The sequence below is a fragment of the Egretta garzetta genome, unplaced genomic scaffold, assembly GCF_000687185.1.
Source record: "Egretta garzetta isolate BGI_Z169 unplaced genomic scaffold, ASM68718v1 scaffold133, whole genome shotgun sequence".
NCBI classification, from domain to species: domain Eukaryota; kingdom Metazoa; phylum Chordata; class Aves; order Pelecaniformes; family Ardeidae; genus Egretta; species Egretta garzetta.
In genome coordinates this window covers 2,753,698-2,773,284 of record NW_009259111.1, presented here as the reverse complement: position 1 = coordinate 2,773,284, position 19,587 = coordinate 2,753,698, and positions in this window count along the sequence as shown.

Sequence of the window (19,587 nt, the reverse complement as noted above, 5' to 3'; positions counted from 1 at the left end):
CAGGGAAGTGATCGTGCCCCTGTACTCGGTGCTGGTGAGGCCACACCTCGAATGCTGTGTTCAGTTTTGGGCCCCTCACTACAAGAAAGACACTGAGTTACTGGAGCATGTCCAGAGAAGGGCAACGAAGCTGGTGAGGGGTCTGGAGCATAAGTCTTATGAGGAGTGGCTGAGGGAACTGGGAGGAGGCTGAGGGGACACCTTATCGCTCTCTACAACTGCCTGAAAGTAGGTTGTCGTGAGGTGGGTGTTGGTCTCTTCTCCCAAGTAACAAGTGATAGGACAAGAGGAAATGGCCTCAGATTGCATCAGGGGACTTTTGATTGGATGTTAGAATTTCTTCAGTGAAAGAGTGGTCAGACATTGGAACAGCATGCCCAGAGAAGTGGTGAAGTCACCATCCCTGAAGTTGTTCTACAGATGCAGCAGCTATTATTATATATTTCTTCCTGTAAGGCACACAGCTCATAAAGTGTTTTTTCACACTTCTAGTAATGATAAAAAGATTCCAGCTATCACTTTTAATTCCTGATATTCTGTGCTCATATATATGAAGTTAGATAAAAAATTATATAATAGATACTATGTTTTATACACATATATGTTAGATACATAAATAGAAAAAAGACTATACCTTGGCTCAATCAATAGCATTGTCTACAGGGAACAGCAACAACTAATCAGTATGTGATACGTTTGAAAAAAATATGAGTATCTATTGCTTACTTTTTTTCTAAAACAAAAGACCACACCTCTATTCTTTCACACACACACACAAAGTGACCTAATTTCTTTTTAACAAGACAGACTCTATGTTTGCAGATAGTTGAACTGCAATTCAACCTTGCCAAGAAACAACTTGCTATTCAACCAGAGCAGTAATTCTTTACATGGACCTTGACTCAGCAAAATACTAGAGCATCTGCTTAACTTTGGCACGTGTTTAATTGATTTTTTTGGAATGCAGTTCTGTTTACATGCTGTGTTTAACTGAAATTTCATTGCTTAGCAAGTGTATTTCATTCTCCATCACTTTGTGGAGGCTTATGGCTTTATGAGTGGAAATGCAGATCCTTGGCAGTAGATACTCTTATTTCTTACAAGATATTAATTGATCTTAAAATCAAAATTACTTTTCCCATAAGCTAATCTTTCTGAGGACAAATACACAGTCTCTCTCTCTCTATACACTATATATACTATGTGTATTTTATATATATAATACATACTATAAATATTGGTTGAAAATACAGTGCACTCTATTTCAGTGCAAATTTTGCCAAAGACTACAGTAGCGTCATGAAAATGATAAAGCAAGTTTTCTGTATTTAAAATGAACTGCTGGATGTATACAACTTTTTTTTTTTTTTTTTTTTTTCAAAAAAGGCACATTCAACCAATAATCCAGTCAATTCTGATTGCTGATTCAAAAGCAGTTTCAAGTATTGTATCTATGTCTGAATGCCTGTGCCAGGCTTGCAATCATGTTTCACATATCTTACAACCACTTTTCAAAGGCTTTGTATTCTCTCATCCTGTGTGAAAGACCTTGTGAAACTGAAAGAAAAGAATGATTTCTCACAATATACAATTACAGAAAGCACTCTGGGGAAGAGAAAATTTTAAAAATAATAATTTTGAGGACATAATTTTTTTTTCAGATAGATTTTTTTCTTTTAGAAGTAGACCAAATTAAACATAAAATTTCTACTCCTTTCTAAATTTATTTTCTTAATATACCATAAATCTTTTGCAATTTATTAATACCTAAATATGGCTAAAATCTGATTAGCTTTAATATTTCTGCCAACTGGCACATGAAAAAAATGTTGATGATCAGGACCTGATCCAGTTTCCATGAACTTCACAGAAATCTAGACTACCTTTTAAGTATGCAGTGCAAAAAGAGAATATGACTTTAGGTATAAATACTTACCTATTAGAAAACATTTGAAGCTTTTAATAATTCAAATAACTAAATATGCCATATAACAGATCTGTGACCTACGTGCCACAAAGCAGACATGCACCACACAGACAGGTGGAAATGGCACCGTGCGGTGACACTAGGGAAGACGATTATCCCAAGGTGTTCTGCACCAGTAGCATGTACCAGGTGTTCAAAAGATCCTACACATTTATAGAGGTAGTAGTGGCAATAAAGCATCAACTTCTAGAATGCTGTAAAAGAGAAAATTAGCAGGGCCCAGTCCTATAGATGGGCCTGACATGCAGTACCCTGGTGGCACGCAAAGGGGCAGGAACTCTTCTCTAAGGTTAGTCGGTTTATGCTCTTGTTTCTAGTTCTGAGACACCTTCCTCCATGGTGGCACTGCTCTGGATTATGTTAGCTGAGCACAGAACCCCTGGTGAAAGCCTAAGCAAAGCCGCCAGTAACTTCGCTGAGCCCAGGCATTTCACCCCTCCTGCAGAGCCAGTCTACCCGCGGTTCCCCTCTAAGCAGTCTAACAATTAAGCCACAATAAAAGATGCTGAAATGCTGTGTAAGCGTTGCTCCTGACTAGTTATCCCAATTATTTTTTTACGTTTTCCCCTTTAAATGAGAAAGACATCAGGTGGTAACTCAAACACTGAGATACCTGTTTACGTTTTAGAACAAACAGTTTAAACAGTATCATATACAGATGTCTAAATATTTTGAAAGTGTCTGTTTATGGAAGTAAAGTGAAACTACCTGTTTAAAGTTGGAGAATTTTATTTAAAATCTGCATATAGAACTGCAATTGCTTGTTAGTTGATGCACTGTGGCAAATGAGGCTTATTTGCAGAGTATATGAAGTGCTTGGATTTCTGTTTGAATCGGGAAAAGCAATACATTTGAATTTTCATTAGACTGCTCCATTTTTACAAAAATGATTCATTGTATAAAAACAGTAGTAAGTGGCTTACTCTCTGTCTTTGTCAACAGACAACTGGCAAATTGCTGGCTGCATAATATTTCTGTTAGACTACTTGTGTATGGAAATCTGACTGCTTTGCAAGCAATTTAATCAACAGTGTAAATAACCTGTGTAAAATAACCAACAGCACAAATGCCTTTAAATAATCACGGCTCTTTAATGTACATAAAATAGGCTTTTGTACCTACAATAGACTTGATCTTTATAACCACGGTTCATTCTCACCTATTATACCACATTGTGCTCTATAATAATCAATGCATATAGAAGCTTGACTCTCAAAACTACTCTTTAGTAGGTGCAATTTTTCACTCACAGAGAACTGTGTCCACAATTTCACACTACTAATAAATTGCCAGGAAAAATAAGACAGGATTACAGATGTAAAAGCTGGAAACTTGAACTGAAAATTAGACTGTGATGCATAAATAAAAATCAACCTACAATAACAAAAGAAACAGGTAATTTGCTAATGTTCTTGGAGAGACATCTCCCATTTTTCTTAGGCAATGAAAGTTTCCTGGGTTTAACAATGCGATAGAAGTTTGTTAACTTCAAAATTCAGAAGCTTTATGCAGCATAATGTATTTCCAAGTTTTCCCATTTTAATAGGTCTATCAATACACAAGTGCTAAATTTGTGCATGATTTGCTTAATTGCAGAAACACAGGAGTATTTCCCTATGTTCCCTGCCAGATGACATCAAACAGTGAGAGAAAAAAAGAGTTGGAAGACTAGCAGGCAGGCAGAAGAAAGACCTTAGGATGCGATGCTAACATTAAAACTATGGCAAGGTAGCAAATGAGAATGGGTGCAAACATAATTCATAGAATCGTCTAGATTGGAAAAGACCTTTAAGATCACCAAGTCCAACCGTTAATTGATACCCACTTAGAGGTTTCTTTAGACTCTCAGAATAACATAAAATTTGAGAATCAAGCTGTTGTGCTCATTTTGGTTTAAAGTGTCCTTACCTGCATGTTTTTATCTTGTGCATTTTTAAAAATGGTTTAAAATGTAAGAAAAAGTATTTTTACTTTGCCATTAATTTTTGAACAGGACAAAAGTTGTACGCAAGGATAACTTTACTCAGTCTTGTACTTTATAGGTAGCCAGAAACAGCTTTTATTAAAAAGGAAATTATCGAAGTTGGATGGGTTTAAAAGAAGATGCTTTCAAGGAAATGAACCTCAGCTTTAGGCAACCTGAGCAGTGGAATGTACTAAGCAGTATGAAAGAGCTAAAGATTCATTACCAGTAAAGAAGTTGCATGAGACAAGAAGTGTTTACAAAGCAGCTTGGCTTCCTAATACATAACACGGTCAGGTATGTACTTTGTTGAAAATGTTGAAATACACCATTTAATCTTTAACCAACCTACTTTTTATACCTTTTCATTCAAGTTTCACCACACTTTTTCCTCCCAAGCACCTGCAAGCAGGTAGTTCTGTGCCCAAGGCAGGGGCCAGACATAAGTTAGATTTAAAATCTATGGTGAAGCTGCAGTTCTTTCAAAGGCAGTATTTTGGAAATGGATGCTCATTAAAGAAACTGACTGATAAGATCATCCCATTGCGTTTCTATCTTTCCCCTTTCAGTAGTTTTGGTGTGTTTCATCTGTCCTACAAACACACACACACACACAAACAAACAAGGCCCAATGAATTTAATTCCTTAATTCTCTAGGTATAGATGTTTATATTTATACCTCCGATCAATGAATCTGGTACCGGTGCAGAACTCATTGCAGTGTACCTGCAGTGCAGTACTATTGCAGTGCCTGAATAGTGGTGACACTAATTCACAGGGGTTACTGAGAACCCTGAATTGCCATTAGAGGTTACTAAAGGATTATTTTATGATGTTCCAGCTCTTCAGACACTCTTACTCATATTCAGTAGGTGAAACAGACTTAATTCCAGATGGTTCTTCTATTTACCATACTTTAACTAAAAATACCACAGTAGAGAATAGAGACCCATGCAGATATTTCTATCTGCCCACAAATACTGCATGTCTAATAGGAGCAAATGAAACTATTTCGCATTTCCATCATGGGTTGTACCATGGCTAGGACCCTAAATACCTCTGTGTATAGGTAACATTCACTTCAATTGGTACAATTTTGGTTATTATTACAATAGTCACTACAGTCAGTTATTTCAGAGACATTGTCATAAAGCAGATTATCATCACTCACATTTATCTTCATAACCTTTACTATTAGTCCTCCAGAGCTCATATCATAGAGATATCAGAAAGGTATCTACTTCTATCAGAGCGTGCTTTCTTTCGTGTTATACTATACTGTTTCATGATATACTATTCGCAATGGGAAAATGGTAGTATTTCAACTGGCTTCACAAAGAACAGAGGTAAAGAAGAGAGAAAGCAGCTTTCTTGCCATTTTTAAGACCTCTCTCCTTACTTAATTAACCACACTTAATTTGAAATTACTGTGTGAGAAAGGCTCATTTGATTTTTGAATCTGTACTAGCTTATTTGACTCAAATTTTAGTATGACCATTACTGGTATATCACTTCAAAAGGGTTACTATTAAAAATGCAAGCAGGTAATTTGGAACTTCATATTTAATATGTCATAACTAGTACTCTCGCTACTTCCCAAACCTGACAGCTTCAATCTAAAACCAGAAAAAAGTAATAAAGAAAAATGTTCATTTTAAGTTGACTCTATCTGAGAGTAACATTTGAGTTCCTTTCTTTTCCTGGTGATGTGGCCTGATTTACATGGCCTTTCAACATAAAAAAAAAAAAGAGACTATTGTTGAGAAATATGGCAGTTAAACAAACAGTTAATTTTCTGTTATGCTTTAAGGTAGCTGCATCCCCTTCTGACATTTCTATTAGAAGCTCTAATTAAAGACAAACTCCTGTGTATCCTACTGAGATTTCCACAGGGCTCAGAAAGGAGGAGTTCATTGTGATGTTTGTTTGAAGACTGCAAAAAACCCACAAAATTTTATGGGTGGAGTTTAACAAGCTACAGTAGAAGGTATGTGAATTTTAAATTAACCAGAATATTCTCCTGCGTATTGCCAGAGGCTTAGCATTAGGGCTATCCATACCTGGTCAACAAAGGATGAAGACCTTGCTAAGAATATCCAAAGTGATATGTGGTGTTCGCATACTTAAAAAGATGAGCGGGGAAGGTGGCAAAGGAGAGCTGTAGATTGGTTGAAAGGATGAAATAAATCTGATTTTTTTCTTACTTCATAAATACTTCAGAGAAAGAATGAGATTTACCTTTATTCCATCACAAAGCTTCTGTTCAGCCTCTATTCTATGCCTATCCTTGCATAAATATTTTCAGTGAATAAACAACTTGCGCAGGGAGCTACTGCTGAAGGGTCAAGAGTGCAGAGCAGCTACATTTTTTTCTGACCAATGACAAATAGTTTAGAGCTCAGTTATGAGTAATGAACTTCCACTTTAGATGAGGTGTTCTATTTTTGTCCTTAGTTAGAGAGCAGTAAAGACTGTGTCTCACAGCTTTGCGGGTTTCATGGGTTTGCATAGTAAAAGACACTATTTACAATAAAACATAAAACCAAACAACATTCAAAATACATCATGTACTGAAATGTAACATGCTGCTTCTGACTACCATATGAATACTTTTCTATCATTAATATTTGAATTTTATTTGACTATTAGTTTAAAAACATTTTGATTTGGAAAACTATCAGCCACCTGAATCTAATAAATCATATTTTATCTACAATTTTTTTCAAATCCTTACAACAAGATTTTACTGGTTTATCTTTTTCACATCTCATGTTAACCCCTTATGACTTGCTTCAAAACCTACAGATGTTTTCTCCATCTCCTTATGAAAGGCATGGAAGGTAAAGGCTCTGGTCTCCAGAGCATTAGTGTGATGATGTTGACACCAGGCTGACATGAACACAATAAACAGCATAGATATGTACTATTGGTTACCTGGAAGATAAAGATTAAGTAACATAATATAAGCACAGACAGCTTGTTTAGATGCATGCTTAAACAGGGACTTACAAAACCCCAAAGCTTTCATAAACTTGGCTTTATACAATGTTGCCATGGAATAAAATCAAGTGAAAATTTCCCATCAAAAATAAAATATTAAAAAAAAATAGGAGGGCAGAGCATAATTTCTTAATTTTCCTTTTTTCTAGCTAACCATAAAGTAGACAATTTAAGGATGGGAAAAACAAAGCAACACTCTTCCCTATGTTCCTTCTGTCCCTGAATCAGTACTTGCGCCCTCATGTACACCTTCAAATTCACATTCCAAGGAACCTAGTGAAATTTGTGAGTCAATTCCTCTGTGAGAACAAAACAGCAGAGCTGCACTTAAGGAGCTTAGAGGCAGAATACTAGCACTGTACAGGAAGTTTGGAGTAGCTAAGAATTAATAAAAGAAGAATATTTGGCAAAATCTGCATATGGTGAGAGAGGCTAGTAAGTCTTCTTGACCACACCTTTAGGTATTACTCTATTTATCTATGAGCAGAAGAAATAGATAAAGTTTTTCTGAGATCTGCAAAGGCTGTTCTGATCCAGGGTCACTCAGATTTCTCCTGATTTCCAGTTACAAGGGAGTTCTATGAGGCGATCTGGCAATCTGCATCAAACAGCTGTTCAGGCAGTTTCTATGCAGAACAAGCAGATCCTATGCAGCACACATGCTAAGAGTAGTTTTTTTGGCTCATGGCTCAACAAGCAAGGACTTGTATAAGAAGGAATAAACAAATATTTTCAAAAAGCCTCAAATTTTAATCAGAGAGGTAAGAGGATACCTCTGTCTCAGAACTGGCGATAACTATAAAAAAACTCTGAAAGAGAAGACTGGCATTGTGATGAAATCAGACCATCATCAAACCTTCTGCCTCCCTCACGATCTCTTTCAGTACGGAGAAAGTATAAACTAGAACTGCATAAATAGTGTTTCCAATGACTTGTAAATGAAAACAACCTGTAACATGGTGAGGTACCATAAAGGGCGAGGATTACATGTTTTTCCTAATTAAGCTGAATTTAAATGCATTTGTCCCTTTATATATATATATACACACAGATATATATATTCTTTACTCTCTTTATAAAAATTCTCCAGGTATAATAGCATCTGTACATGTCATACAGCTGACTGACCTCATTCCAATTCTTTCTATTTGGCCTTTGGGCAAGATACCGGTAGAGGAACCAGAGGTCTTCCACACTAGCAGACAGTGTACTTTAGTTAACAGTCAGTAGAAATGACCGTCCTTGTTCTCACAGTTTCAGGCTCCAATCTCTGGCTTAAATATTAAGAACGGTACCAAACAAATGTCATGTGTCATGGATTTGGTGAGGTATTCTAAATATTCAACTGTAAAGCAATTGTGGAAGTCAGATCCTACATTTACTTAACTGAACAGCCTGGCCAGCGTCACAATTTGAAACAGGCTTTGTGATAGGATTAAAACCGGACCATGATGAAAGAAGTGGTGTTGGAACTGAAATGTTGGTAAATGTAGAACAAAATGTCTTTTCAAGTGTGCTTTCTGACTCTCACCTTTACAAGAGTCTGAAAGACTTGGCCTCTGCCTAACCTGGGCTCCTACACCTGGCCAATATTGTTTCATGACCAGATAAATGAGCAGTTCTGGAATAAACAGAAGTACCGTGGAAAATGTTTGAGTTCTGTAATGTGTTACAAAGCAATGCCTGCCATAGAATGAAAGTGAATGTCTTTGAAATTAGTTGTTTCTAAAAGGAACAATTGTGGCATGTCTTTTTTGAAACAAATGTGTACCGTGGTCATGCTGGGGCTAATGTAATGATCTTGCTTGGGAAGGCCTTTATTTCGGCATAGGTAAACTACAGTGGAATTACTTGGAATTACTGAAGAAATAGAAGACTTAAAAGTCAAAGGCAAGGGAAACAGTGTCCCAAACATAAGACAAGAAACAAGGACAAAAATAGCTGTCATGAGTTTTCAGTGTATAAAGGATAAAATAAAGAAACAATTACTGAGAAATATGTGAAGAGACAAAATACAAAAATGGAGCATGCTTTGTGCATGTACATGTGAACACACGGATAAAAACTCATATGGAATACGTACAAATTTTTCCTTTCTTCTCAATTTACCAGTGTGACACAGAAGAGTAATGAAATGGCTGTAGAACAGCTGGGTAAATCCTTCATTCATACAGCGTGGAGCTGGGGCTCAGAACTTAAACATGTTAAGCTGCACTTTGAAAATCAGTTTCATAAATTGAGGCTATACTCCATCACTGCCATGAAAATATGTAACGTGTCCTCTCCTCCACAACTGGTGCTTGTCTCTGTTTTTTTTCACCCTCTCCATTTGTCAGCACAAGCTTGTTCCAGGCTGAATATGCAGTCAATGGCTCAATGTCCAAATGGAGATCAGTAACAAGTGGTGTCCCTCAGGGGTCTGTATCAGGCCTGATACTGTTCAATATCTTTATTTAATGACATAGACAGTAGGATTGAGTGCACTCTCAGAAAGTTTGCGGATGACATCAAGCTGAGCAGTGCAGCTGATGATACACTTGAGGCAAGCCATCCACAGGGACCTTGGCAGGCTGTGTAAACCTCATGAAGTTCAACAAGGCCAAGTGTAAGGTCCTGCACCTGCGCTGGGGCAACCCCCAGTATCAAGACAGACTGGGTGGTAAATGTATTGCAAGCAGCCCTGCAGAGAAGGACTTGGGGGTACTGGTGGATGAAAAGCTGGACATTCACTGTGCACTGGCAGCCCAGAAAGGCACCTGCAGGCTGGGCTGCATCAAAAGAGGCATGGCCGGCAGGTCCAGGGAGGTGATTCTGCCCCTCTGCGCCGCTCTGGTGAGACCCCACCTGGAGCACTGTGTGCAGCTCTCTGGAGTCCTCAGCACAGGAAAGACATGGGGACCTGTTGGAGCCGGTCCAGAGGAGGGCCACAAAACTGATCTGAGGGCTGGAACACCTCTCCTATGAGGACAGGCGGAGAGAGTTGGGCTTGTTCAGCCTGGAGAAGAGAAGGCTGCAGGGAGACCTTCTTGTGGCCTTTCAGCACTTCAAGGGGGCTTCCAAGAAAGATGGGGAGGGACTCTTTATCAGGGAGTGCAGTGATAAGATGAGGTGTTTTTAATCTAAAAGAGGTTAGATTCAGACTAGATATAAGGAAGAAATTCCTTACTATGAGGGTGGTGAGACACTGGAACAGGGTGCCCCGAGAAGTGTTCAAGCTCAGGTTGGATGAGGCTCTGAGCAATTTGATATAGTGAAAGATGTCCCTTCTTTTGGCAGGGGGGTTGGACTAGATGACCTTTAAAGGTCCCTTCCAACCCAAACCATTCTATGATTTTAGAAAAATCATTCAGCCAAAAAAAAAGGATAATTTAAAATTGGTTCCATTTCATTATATCGTTTATCCTAGGGTCACAGAAAAAGGCTATACCAAAATAAAGGGGAAGCTAACGTGAGGATGGGATTAATGGATATGGGATGTGATAACACTTCCCTTGACGGCAGTGCCACTAATGTTCGCTTAAAATTCTCATCAAATAATGACTTGAAGGACTAGAACTATTTCATGGCCACCAAAGTCAATGAAATATGGAAACTCATCTTCTTGTTGTATATATTAACTGAAGAACTTTAAGAAAGACTAGTGATTTACAGATACCCAAAGCTTTTTGGTCCTTCACTATAAAGCTTTCAAAGACTTGTGTGGTAGCACACAATCATCTCAAGTTAGAAATGGAGAGGATATGTTGAAGCTTAGATTCTGTCAAAAATAAACTTGGACCCATGAAAATTTGGCCTATAAGTATTCTGTCTAGTTTCAGAAGAATATGTTTTCTTTTATATAGAAAAGGAGAAAGAGACATGGAAGCTCAGAATAGCAAAAAAATACAGGATTTGTTTTTAATAGGAACTTTTGTAGGAAATGTGGCTGATACTTACTGCTTTATCTCCAAATTTGAAATTCTTTCCAGTGTCAGTCATTCATTGTGTTTTCAATAATTTCATTGAGCAAAGGGACATATGACAAAATCATGAAAACAGCTAGATATACTATTATTCATAATATCTGATATACCTAAGTCACCTACTAATTCAGGGCATGAGACTGCTCTTTAGAAGACAGCATGTTGCCACTAACTTCTATGGGAGCAGCTGCAGGACATGGGTGTGAACATCCATTACTTCCTATGCAATTTTGTTAAAAAACACTATCAATAGTGTTTAAATAGATGGTAGGCTCTTGAGTCTGAATTCCACAACAACTCTATTTCCAAAAGAAAAATATGATAAATTCTCACTGATTTTACAGAATAACTATCACATATGACTTGTACTTAACATCAGCGTTCATTGGCACAGAAATCCCTTCTATTATGAATCTCCTAACCTTTGTCTGCCCTAGCCCATTCAGGAAGTGCTCTTAACCTCCTGAAACATTTGTTGAAGTAAATGTGTTTCTCATGAAGTATCTCTCAGGCCCTGTTAGGAATTACATGAAATTCCTCTTGGCAGTGACCATGGCCACATACTGGCCTCAGTTAGACCATGGATCCCACATATTTGGAAGGATGCGAGGACAAAACAGATAAAGATGGCAAAGACCAACATACAAATGTTATTTTTTTCTCATCCAGAGACAAAATATATATGATCACTGTTGGCCTCTAGAGCCCAGTCAGTCAGTCCTCACATGGTCCTGTCGTGTATCTCCCCCAACATTTTTATCTTCTGGAGGAGTGGCTAAAGAGATGTCTGCCATATTTAGATACTGAGTTAATTTACACAATTTTTGTACTCCAAGTGAAAAAAATAACCCAGTAGCTTCTAAATTAAATGGAAATTGAGTTAAGTTATAGTAAAAGCACCACTTGGTACACAGATTCATACTAATATAGTGTATGTGCACTCACGTAACTGTGAACTTAATTAGGAATTCAGACCCAAGGGATCGGTTGCTTTAAAAGAAAAAAAAAGAAGATTCTGAAATACATCAGTTAGTGAATATGCCTTCTACAAGAAAACACCAAAACAGAATAGTAATATCTACAGAGGCAACAGAAGAGATAAATGTTGTATCATCATACAGTATATAAAATCGGTGTGTAGTTCACTACAGTGTATCAGGATATCCCAAAACCAAATCCTAGACATTCCATTTGTGGGAAGGAGATGATATTGCTACAATTATTCCTCATCCAGTTTCAGTGCTTTCTAACTTTATAATATTGCAATGCTTCAAAATTTAGTCATCTTTTTATTTTGGCCTAGAATTTAGGAATAAGCAGAACTGAAGCAGAACACACACAACGTTTGTCATTTAGGATTTAGATGTATGACTAACATATCAGACTAACAGGCACTTAGGCGGTTTTGGTCCTCAGTACATTTCCAGGCTTGATATTAAACACATGCATTATTTTTTCAAAAAAGTTAGAGCCATAATTATGTCATGGACAATTAAAGTCAATACTGCTTACAAACCAAAAAACAGATTCAGTACTCCATCATACAGACTTCAAATTACATTTTTCATGTCTGCTTAACGAGAAACCTTTCAGAATTGCAGCACAGTATACTTACCTTTTTTTTCTCCAAGCATGACAGAGGGTCAGGTACAGGCAGCTCTAACATACAGCAAGAGCATATGAATAATCAGATAACTGAGGCAGTATGGAGAGCAGTTCTCCACCCTTTCATCCCTGTAGACAGTATTTGTCCCTTTGATCCCTGAGCAGATCAAACAAAATCCACTAATCAATTATTTCTTTTTTTGTCTTTCAGATGCTGCCACAGGCCTTCAAATACTGAAGGCTAAGCACTTCAGGAATATTTTATTTGTTTACTTTTATAAAACAAATGTTTACCACAAAGGAATATTTTTTCCATCTGATTATTTCTTGCACCATCCAAAACCATAAATGAAAACTTTCATTTTAAAATAGCCGTGAAAGATTTTTAGTATTAATTATTTTGAATATAAATTTTGGAAACATACTGGAAGCTTATAAACTTTATAACTTATAAAGAGAAAATGGATTTCTTACACTGACATTTTTCAGAACTGCTGAACTTTGGACTGGACAGAATCTTCACTCTCACTAGCCTAACTCTAGAGGGTTAGGTTTGAATGGACTATATGAGAGGTGCTGGAGGAGGAAACATACTTCTGTAATACACAGGTTTAATAAGAGAGTGAGGAATAGCTACTTGCCTCTATGAGAATGATAATAAAAATTAGTGGTTTCGGCTGCCCACTTTTCTGTGACGTTGAAGGGGTCTGTGGGACTGACTACTTGGGTGGCCAGTCCATCACAAGGCTGCCACTTATGTTGTGGTTTCCTGAACTTGCAGTGGGGCTATGTAACCCTCTCAGTGTATTAGACCTCTTCAGATGCTAACACTGTAGTACAACTCCTCAGCCTGATTTAAACCACTTTATTAAAACTCAGATGTGTCTATTATAATTCTTACTTATGCACATTTGTTTGTACATGTAGGGTTTTATTGGTGCTGCAGCTATATCCACAAAGGTCCATCTTCAACTACTAAATCAGAAAATGCTGACCTGGCAGGTTCAGTCTTGACACGTCTCATATGATGTTTCATACCACCAGTGCATCCGTAGCATGCTTACAAGCTTTATTAGTCATTAAAAATAATAAACACTTAAAAATTTACGTATCAGCCATTTTTGCTCTGTTGAGAGCTTGTGAGAATAGAGACATAATTTCTTCAGGCTTTGAGTGGCAGACGTCAGAAAGAAAGAAGAAAACTAGATTAAGAGGGAAGAGCAGCTGATTTCTTGCTATGTTGTCTTCAAAATGAGAAAGGATATACCTTAAGGATGGGAGAAGTCTGGGCAAAGGGAGGAACACCAAAGTGAAACTACAGTAGTGGACCCTGGATGATAATAACCTGGTAGCAAAAAGGGTTACTCACCAAGTGAATGTTGAGAGAAGTTCAGAAGCTGTTGTAGGTGGGTGTCACAGAAACGCCAACTAAGGGGAAAAGAAAAAAATACACAACAAACTGAATAAAGCACAAGCAACATGTGAAGGAAATTATTTCAAAACAGGGGAGTGAGAAAGAATAGAGATGGTACACATTGCAGAAATAAGATTTTTAAAAAGTAGAAACACTCTATTTGTTACAAAAATTCTTTTATCCCACAAGGATGGTATTACTTAACAGATCTTTGGAAATTTTTCCATTAGGCTTCCAACTTTTAGATTTTGTTGAAAAGACTGTTAGAGCATAAGGTGAGTAGATTATTCAGTGAGTGAAGTTTACCCTAATAAATCCTTCTCGCCCTATCTCAGTTTATTTTCCACAGACATCTTTCTTGAAATTCTGCACACAATATGATACAGAGAATTACAAAAACAATTATTCATTGTGAATTGGGTAACTCTCAACTTTTCAAAGCAATAGCACAGAAGACAGCCTGCAGGTATTATTACTTAAATCTTAGATTTTATAATTATCAAAGGAAGAATGGAAATTAAGCACCAGGGTGGAATTCATTGAACTGTAAAATTTTTTAGGTTAGGAAGGCCCTATGGAGGCCATCTAGTCTAATCACCTGCTCAAGGGAGGGTTAAGTTCAAAGCTAAATCAGATTTCTCAGGACTCATCCAGTCAGCTTTTGAAAATCTTCAAGGATAGAGAATCCAAAACCTCTCTTCTGTCACTTTCAAATAATATGAGTATATACATGTTCTATAATCACCTTAAATATCTGTAGACATCAAAATACTAGTTTTCTAATTCAGTTGCCTAGCTTCACCCAGAGGATGATTTATCCCCAAGTAGCTGTCTAATAGAGTTGGAAGTATTTCATGTCTGTAGGTGTCTATTTCCCCTCCCTCAGCTGTAAAAGGAGCTCAGAAGAATAGTTTATGTGAGACACGTAACCTTTGAACAACCAAAGTAATGTAAGATGACCCTAATTACTATGTTCAGGCTTGAGCTCATTACCACTTCCTCTTATATGGGGTCCTTTCCACTATTATATGCCACTCATGGAATCCCAACATCAATTCAAAATGGAATTTCTTTTGGGAAGAATCTTGTGTTGCCCAAGATCTTGGAAAACATTCCATATACTATCACACAAACGGTGACCGGTAACGCTGCTTAAGTAGTGATGATAACTCTATGCTGCATTGCTCTGTATGGAAACTTGCAAGTGAGTATGTTTTGCTTTTCTTGATATGTTAGCATCATCTATTTTTCCACAGGTTATGTTGTTCCTGGATGTATTAGAAGTTAATAATATGTTCTATCCCTCTTTCCACATTGAATGGACTTTTTTATTCCTCTGTATCTGTATCTTTTTACTCCTGCAGTAGAATTCTATGCTACAAATCCCTTTGTTAACAAAACCACAGAGTACATCAAAGGCCCTACTTTTTAGGCCCAGAGATAAGAGCATTGTGACTGGCTTTTTTCCTAAAAGGACATTTGAATTCCTGTGTATTAAAGGTCTGAATGTTGATAAACTTGTCTTGTTGGCAGTCCCTCTTCAGATTCTGAATCAGTACTTTTGTTGCACTTTCACAAGCACTTTCATAGCACTTTGTGAAAAATGACAGTGACACGTGTTGAAGTTCCAGTGGTGCTGTGATCTGAACAATATCAGCTAAGACTAGAAACATTCACGTGTCTTTTAACAAATATGAAAAAGGATGACTGAGTTGGCCACTGTCAAACATGGTGCAGTCACATAGTAATAAGTTTGCATGTAGCCACTCCTCTCTCATTCCTGGAACAAAAAATAAAATCATGAGCTGGAGGAGAAGGAAGCGATTTGCAGTGATCAGTAACAACTTCACAGGAGAGGTTCCAGCAATGCTTATCCCACCATCAGGGAGAGCCAGGAAAATTTAGTTTCTGCACTGTGCTCTCCTACTGGTTTGTGATCCAGGAACTAAGAGACTAAAACACATAACAGGTGGTCACGGCTCCGTGAGAATAAGGTGGCACCTAGAAGAAAGTTATGGGAAATTGGGAAGTGATTTGATGACGTCTTTTCTAATGAGGAAGAAAGGACTGTATAAACTAGATGAAATTGTACCACAGTGAGATTAAAGGAATTTAAGAATTTCAGGAAACTCAACTGAGACACAGCATTGCCCTGGCACTATGCTACAACTTTATAATTTCATATGAATAAAAAGAGAGGCAGCAATATAGGTCATGGACATAGCTGTCTATCTGGCTAGCACACAAACTGATGGCATGAGGAAAAGAGCCCAAATAATCCTTTGATGAAGAATTACTGGGTCCACTTGGACCAGCAATTTTCAGATTGCAACCCTTGTAAATACATTTGGATTAAGCTCTCCAAAATGTCTGCAGGCTCCAGTAGACTCTTATTACTCTGATAAGGTTTTTTGCTTAAAACATTTTGATATCATGGTGTCATCACACAATTCCCAGAGCCAGAAACCATTTTGAGATATCCATGTCCTATGAAGGTGTAGGTTAATTGGTTAGAGTCAGAGTTGAGAAGAAGGTGAACCAGTTTGACTGGGTGAAGGGAGAAATAAATTGTCTTGATGAAACATGGGAAAGAAGGCATAGCTTGTAGTAGGAAGGCAGAAAGAGATTTTGAATGGCAAGAAATAAACAGACTATAGAATTTCCACACATTTCAATGAAAGAAGCCCTTAATCTCATCTAAATATTTGTCCATTACACTGCAGCATATCTATTGTGTGCTTTGCATTTTCCAGACAGATGGATTGAATCTGTGATCTAAAAGACAAATTAGAGTGAGAATTTAAAAAAAGAGATACAAAACTCTAGTGAAATATCTGGGTGATTATCAGCTCTTATTTTGTTATTTGACCATATTTCCCTCTTTGGTTTGTAGTTTCATATGTAATCGCTATGGGACAAGAAGCACCTTTAGCTATATGTTTGTAGCAGGATTTTGTCTCCAAACGTACTTGAAACTACTGCTCAGCATGGCTGCTCCCCTGTCTACCACAAAACCAATTTCTGCTGTAAATATAAGTGATAATTATGAGAATTCTTAGCTAATAAACACTTCCTATAAAATAATTCCATCATATCAGCTACCTTAATGATTAATAAACATCACTATGCTTGGAAGCATTTGCTGTTTTCCGTATTGTTTATATATATTCTCAATCACTTTCTATGAATTAGAGAAAAATAAATCTTTTCTTCTTATTCCCTTGCTTTTCTCCCTGCAGTTATTTAGAAGTCCAGTTCATATATTGTGCCCTACTTTGATAAGAAAGAAATACTATTGATATTTTTATTTCAGTTTGATAAAAAGCATGTTTGTTTTCGTTCATAGATTTAAAGCCCCAAAATGGACCAGTACCGTAAATAAAACATGCAATCTCATTTTAAAAATTTATTACAAGGAATTTTGTTTATGATTTCATGTTCTCCAGTAATAATTAATTGGAGGTCTTCACTAGTCCCTACAGACTAACTATCATTCAAAATGCACTAAAGGATGATCAACACACAGCAGCACATCTTCAGCAGTGAAAGTAACCGTATGTATTTTTGCTACCAGTTTAACATAAATTTAAAAACAAGCAGTTTAACATAAATTTAAAAACAAGTCATTTTACAGTGTGTGTGTTTTGCAAATACTACCAAGAAAATAGCTAATTTACCAGTTTCTAAGAGTTTGAAGATTTTTTTACTTAAGTTACAATCATTACTAAATACTTGAATGATAATACTTTGCATTTTTACAGTGAATTCCATTGGAGCCTCTGGAAAAGCTTTAATACTGTTAATTGATTGATGAATCAATTATTTTCAAGAACACATTGAAAATAATTCTTTTTGTTATTCTGTGTAACTTTGGCTATATTTGAAGCAACAATACAATACAAGCAAAACTAGCAGCACACCAGTTTTACCTCCACTGTACAAAGGAGAATTTATCTAGCAGATATATGGCCACCATGTATTTTCATCCCTCACATGAAATCCCAATTCTTAGGGCAAGGATGGACTCGGTAGCACATCCTAATCAAATACAAATGGTCCTCTAGTGCAGGGAGACTGTATCACCCTCTCTTTCAGCAAGAATGTTCCACCATGAAGAAGATTAGGGAAGTTAGGAAACATAATACACACTGACGACTATTATGTACTCACAAATCAGACCTCACTTTAACTATCATACATTATCTATGTGCTTTTCTATTAGTAATTTAAATAATCCTACAGAAAAATAGAACACAAAAACTTTCTTAGTATCCTGAGCCTCTCTTCTCCAAAGTGAATTATTCATTGATTGAAAAAACAATCCTTTCATGAACCCGTATTTTTAGCCTTTCATTGCATTGCTTATCTCCTATTTATGCAAATTCTTGAACTTTCCTGAACCAGTCATATAATTCTGTACACAATTTGTACACATCAAATAATCTCTTTACTGTCTGGTCTAAAACTTATTTTGGAAATTTTAATTTCTTCTGCTGTAGAAGTTTCCATGTTCTTCTCTTTCACCATCTTTTTGAATTTTTCCTCATTTGGCTACTTATGTTGAAGTGAGTGAACCAGTCACAGCATGCCTGGTAAGCATGTACCATGTACCACCAAGGATATTTTGGAATGATGAAATGCTGAGTATTATTCTCTCTTCTTTGCTGATAAAACTGGACTTATGTTTGCGTTTTGAAATGTTCGATCTCTTAGGTGGACTGGTGCCTTTAACATAATAAAATAAAATTCTTCTTAATCACTTCTATTTCCACTAATTTCACAGCTGTTCATTCTAACTGGAAAATCAGCTGAGGTTGGAAGGCACCTCTATATCATCCTGCTCAGAGCAGAGTCAGCAATAGCAGGGCCAGTTTTCGAACATCTGCAGGGACAAGAGACTCCACAACCTTTCTGGGCAACCTGTGCAAGTGCTTGACCACCCTCACAAAAAAACAAACAAACAAACAAACAAAACAAACAAAAAAACCCCAGACAAAACCCAAAACACCCCAACCAACCAAATAAAAAAGTGTCTCATGATGAAATTGAATTTCCTGTATTTCAGGAAAGAAGAATAAAGGAAAACAGATCACACTTCTTTTCTCCTTTACCTCTGATGAGGAACATTTGCTGTGCGCTAACCTCTAATGCTATGCCAGTTTCAATATAAAGTAAGAAGAATAAATGGCAATTGCTGAAACACTAGCATCATTCTCTGCCCAGCATCACTAAGATTTAGTCATGACCTAAGGCACTATAAAGAGAGCATACGATTACATCAAAGTCATCTGAGTGTGAAGTATTTGCACTTTCGTAGTACATACTGTGTATTCCACTAAAGGGTCATGAGAGTTCTTGCAAACATTAATGATGCTGTCTTAAGATCAGCATTTAACTTCTGCAACCAGTTTGTACAACTGACTAAAGAAAACGTTCAGCACTTCACTAGGAAAAGAATTTGACCCACTGATAATAAAGAAAATCAGGTAAAAAGTAACAAAAAAGGACACCAGTCTAAAAAGCCCTTCATCTTTGCAATATCCTTAATTAGATCACTGAAGGCAGCACTGTATACCATAGAGCTTTTAATGACTGGCTTGTAGAGCAAACTCCTACAATCTATTCAGGTTAACTACAGTTTTAAACACATGGTATT